Source organism: Lithobates pipiens, unplaced genomic scaffold (assembly GCF_037356315.1).
Source record: "Lithobates pipiens isolate NorthernLeopardFrog02 unplaced genomic scaffold, aLitPip1_a1.2 Scaffold_18, whole genome shotgun sequence".
NCBI lineage: Eukaryota > Metazoa > Chordata > Amphibia > Anura > Ranidae > Lithobates > Lithobates pipiens.
Genome location: NW_027507758.1, coordinates 578482575 through 578487879, shown reverse-complemented (window position 1 = coordinate 578487879; position 5305 = coordinate 578482575). Strand labels below are relative to the sequence as shown.

Below are 5305 nucleotides of genomic sequence, written 5' to 3'. Positions count from 1 at the left end.
TGGTAGCGCGATTATAACTATATTTTGTTGTATATAATATGACTGGGTACTAACATTTATAGGTAAAGTTGATCCAGGAAAAATCTGATTGCCTCTCGGGGGAATCAGGAAGGAATTTTTTTCCCCTGCTGTAGCAAATTGGAGTATACTTTGCTGTTTTTTTTGTCTTCCTCTGGAACAACTGTGGGTATAGAATTGGGTATATTGGATTGTACAATGTTTTTTATTTTATATATTTTTAATGGTTGAACTGGATGGACTTGTGTCTTTTTTCCACCTAACTATGCAACTAAATAATAATTTAACTGTGTAAGCAGTGACATCTACTGGTCATATAGCTCCTTCGATAGCTCAGTTGGTAGAGCGGAGGACTGTAGAGGAAATTACACAGGAATCCTTAGGTCGCTGGTTCAATTCCGGCTCGAAGGACATTTTTATTATCTTAACTAAAAACCAGTAACTTTTTGTCCATGTTCACCTGTTAAATTTTGATATTTAATATTAGTAAACGTGTGCATGATATCTGAATAGATAAATATCAAGAAAAAAACTAGTGAAAGAAATAGTAGTATGCTGATCCCCAACTAGTGTATGACACTAAATGAAAAAATCAAATATAGGAGATGCTGATAATAAGCCTAAAAGATTCAATACAGGTTAAAAATATGTGTAAAATCAATTGATTGAACCCTTTACCAAATACACAAATATGTATAAAATTACATAAATAATAGTAAATAAATGAATTCAAAATTGTGACAATGCATATATCATGTGGTATAAACGAATAAACATGTGCCAAAAAACTAAACATCTAAAGACAAAAATGAATGGTCAATAAATATTAATGATTAAAGGGGTTGTAAAGCTTCATTTTTTATTTTCTAAATCGGTTCCTTTAAGCTAGTGCATTGTTGGTTCACTTACCTTTTCCTTCAATTTCCCTTCTAAATGTTTTTTTTTCTTTGTCTGAATTTCTCACTTCCTGTTTCTCCTCAGTAAACTTCACACCATCATCCGAGCAGTGTTTAGTCCTTACTGAGGAGGAACAGGAAGTGAGAAATTCAGACAAAGAAAACAAAGAAAAAAACATATCGAAGGGAAATCGAAGGAAAAGGTAAGTGAATCAACAATGCACTAGCTTAAAGGAACCTATTTAGAAAATAAAAAAACAAACCTTTACAACCCCTTTAAAGTGATACTAAAGGTTTTTTTAAATAACAAACATTATACTTACCTCCTATGTGCAAGGGTTTTGCCCCAATCCTCCTCTTCTGGGGTGCCCCAGCCCTCCTCTTCTGGGGTGCCCCAGCAGCCCTTCTTGCCCGCATCGAATTTCCCCACAGGGAGCCACATTCCCCGGGGGCAATCGTGCGGCCGTGCTGTGTCCATTGTCACAGACAGCAGGACTCGGCATCGCCCCCCTGGCTCCTGGTGTCACTGGATTTGATTGACAGCAGCAGGGGCCAATGGCGAGACAGCGGCAGGAGCTGCAGGGCTCGTTCTCTTCACTGGAAAGATCAGGTTCAGGTAAGTAAAAAGGGGCTATATGGGACTGCAGCACTAAAGGTTTTTAACCTTGAAACATTTAATGCATTAAGGTGAAAAACTCTGAGACTTTTACAACCCCTTTATTTAAACATGCAATTACCAATGCAACAAATATAAGCAATCAGAGGTGTATGTAGTGACACCACACCAATAAGTCCATAAAATATCCATGCAACCTAAAAGTCCATACGCCACTATCAGTTTGAAGATTCATTCCACACTATATAGTGACACCCAGTGAGCCGTGAAGATGCTAAACACTCACCAGACCACCAGTGACCATTCGTTAAAAGTGGTCAATAACTGCTTGATAATCAATCCTCACATAGCCAGGAACACCCACCTTAGGCTGGTGGAACCAGGGCCAGCCCTACCATGGGACCCAGTGGGCCCATTGTCCCAGGTGGCATTTAAAGAGGGGCGCCAGCTGTCTCCCAAAATCTGCCTGTAGGACAGTCACTGCTGTGACAGGCTGCATCCAATGAGTGTGTAGTCCGTGCTGTCTGTGAGATAGTATCACACTGTCTGAACCAATATTGCAACTCACCAGAGCCGCTCAGTAGGTGAAAATGACATGTAATGTAACTGAATGCAGAGAGAGACCAGCTGTCAAAATTGAGCGTTGATGTCGGGGGTGGGCAGGACCCAGCAGCTAGCAAACACCAGCCAATGGGATGGGGTCTGAGCGGCAAACCCCATCCCCGCCCACTTTCTTAAGCAGCCCAATCATTGGCTGGTGTTTGATAGCTGCATTGGCTGGTGCTTCATAGCTGCTGGGTCCCGACCCACCCCCAACATCACCCCTGAATTTTGACAGCCAATCTCTCATGACAGTGTCACCCATAGTTTCACTAAGCGTCAATATCGACTCAGCGTGAAACTCCCTCTCTTCTGTCAATGCCAATCAGTGCCACTCTGCCAGTGGGTCCTTTATTCTTCTTCTTTCTGTAACAGAAGTGGTCATCACTGGGGTCGGTTTACTTCACAGTTAAACCTGTATACACACCAAATAGCTGTCAGCATTTGGTTTTAAAAATGTCATTTGCTCTGTTCTGAAAATCTGCTATAACAATTTTGAACGCTAAAGCCTCATACACACGATCGGACTTTGTACAAACTTTCCCGTGGACTTTTGTACAAAGGGCGTTGTCCACAAACTGGTATTGCATACAGACGATCTGACTTTTTGAGAAACAAACACGAACGCAGTGACGTTACAACGTACTGACGACACTTCTAATTTCGAGTTAGTAGACGTTTGGTCATTGCTGATTCGCGGATTTCCGTTCCGTGCGTTTCGTGTTTGTTTCCGACCATTTTGGCCAACCAGTCATGTTGCGCGATCCTAGGAGAGAGCATGCTATTAATGGGCTTGGAGTTGTTGCTGTGACTTTAGCTCGGTCTAGGAATAATCGGAATAGTAGGATGAGGAGTGTTTGGGCCAAAACTTGGCTACTTAATCGTGACCAATTTAGCCATATGCCCTTACTGTGTGAGCTGCAGGAGAATAATCCAAATGATTATCGTAATTATCTCGGGATGACGGACTCCTGCTTTCAGCAACTATTGTCCTTGTTGTCCCCCTATATCATGAAGCAGGACACCTGCATGAGAGCTGCTATTCCTGCAGAGCAAAGGCTCATGTAGGAGTCTACAGGATATCTAGTTTACCACTGGTGTCTCTTCCCAGGCTCTGGGATTCATTACTCCTGAGACATGTAGTGCCATTATCCAAGTCCTGCAGAAGGACTATATTCATGTAAGTTTTTTGCTTTAATATCACCTTCATGTTTTATAATTCATTTTATATTTTTTGTATTCCATCCTTCCCCTTTTTGTAATATGCTGTGAATGAATGTCCTCTTTGTCCTCATGCATGCTGTAACCTTTTTCTTGGCCTACATGCATATTTTCTTTCACTAACCTCCCCAGCATGCTACCCTGGGCCCATACACACCTAGCCTAGTACTTAACACTATTTATTATGCTTCATTCATTACCCTAAACACCGCCTAAAATGTGTCCCAATCTTATTCCTGCCCAATCAAATTCATGCAGAGTGAAAGAGTCCCTTTTTTGTGTTTCAAACACTTATTTTGACCCCCCCCCCCCAAAAAAAGAAAAAAATACAAAAAAAATGCAGAGTCAACCAATACAATTACTCTATCTGCAGATTTAGTTAAACACATACACGGTGTACCTTATTTTTTTTAGTTAAGCTTGCTGCCCAATTTATTAAAAGAATGTAGTACAAGGGCCTGCCTGATGATTACCTTCAAAATGTACAAATTATACTTTCGTTATGATTAATTTATCATTGTGAATGGCTCCCACCATCCCTGTGCTGTGCCAACTTCCTGGGTTTTTAACTTCATCATAACGAATACTCATAATTAATTAACATTTTTATTATTTTGTATGCTGTATGTCAAAATGTGTCTAGATTTTGACAACGTGCATTCTTATTTTTGTTTTATGCCACTTCTTACCTGTCCACTGGCCTGACAATCTTGTAAAGATGGATGGGTTGGTCAAATTAAACGTACTGCGTTACATCAGAGGGGGCCGGGGTCACCCATACGTCTTTGGAGAACCCCTGGGTTCCCTCACCAGTGTCAGAGGGGGCGAGGTCAGGTGATGGGTCGCCCCGCCCTCCTAATATAGGAAACGACAGCGCTGGGATCCCCGCAGTGTCTCCTCAGTGGAGACAGAAGATAGATGCATGGATGGACTGCGCTGGACTGAAAATCACCCGGCGCTGGATCAGATCAGCCATCGCTGGACCCCGGGGAGATGATCATCCTTCGCTGGATAGCAAGAGTGGATTAGCACCGCTGGAATCTTTTTTTATTTTTTTTATTTTTAATAAAGGAATTTTTCAAAAGTGTGTTTGTCTTATTTAAAAAATGTTTACACTTTCTTTGTGAAATGGTAGGGGTACTTTTGTACCCCCTTACCATTTCAAACAGGGGGGGCCGAGATCTGGGGGTCCCCTTGTTAAAGGGGGCTTACAAATTCTGATAAGACCCCCGCCCGCAGACCCCCACAACCACAGGCCAGGGTTGTGTGGATGAGGCCCTTGTCCCCATCAACATGGGGACATGGCGCTTTGAGGGGTCAAAGACCCCCAAAGCATCCTCCCAATGTTGAGGGCATGTGGCCTGGTACGGTTCAGGAGGGGGGCGCTCTCTCGTCCCCCCTCTTTTTCTGCGGCCTGCCAGGTTGCGTGCTCGGATAAAGGGTCTGGTATGGATTTTTAGGGGGACCCCCACATATTTTTTTTTTTAATTTGATGCGGGGGGTTCCCCTTAATATCCATTTTTGGGTCTGGTATGGATATTTAGGGGGACCCCCACGTCAATTTTTTTTAAAATTTGACACAGGGTTCCCCTTAATATCCATACCAGACCTGAAGGGCCTGGTAATTTAACTTAGGGGAACCCCACGCTTTATTTTATTTTTTTTATCAATGAATGAATTGTCGGCTCCTGTAATACAGAGAACACTCATTGAGTGTTCTCTGTATTACGCCGCAAGTGATTTTAAAATACCTTCCTTGCGAAATTACACTTTGTGCACTGACAGTTCTAAGCACAGGAAACATGCTCCCCTTCACAGGCATACTATAGACACCCCCAGGTACAAAATTTAAAGGAATATTACACTTTTATTGTTTCACTTTAATCATTATTAAAATCACTGCTCCTGAAAAAACTGCCATTTTTAAAACTTTTTTTGCATTGATCCATGTCCC

At 42.1% G+C, this 5305-nt stretch overlaps 1 non-coding gene across 1 annotated transcript; it reads left to right on the top strand.

The window, feature by feature from the left end:
- The first annotated feature begins 340 nt into the window (after nucleotides 1–340).
- TRNAY-GUA (transfer RNA tyrosine (anticodon GUA)) lies at nucleotides 341–429 on the top strand. Its single transcript is given in 2 exon segments — nucleotides 341–377; nucleotides 394–429. It is a non-coding gene; the product is annotated as a tRNA-Tyr (tRNA).
- The last annotated feature ends 4876 nt before the right edge of the window (nucleotides 430–5305 follow it).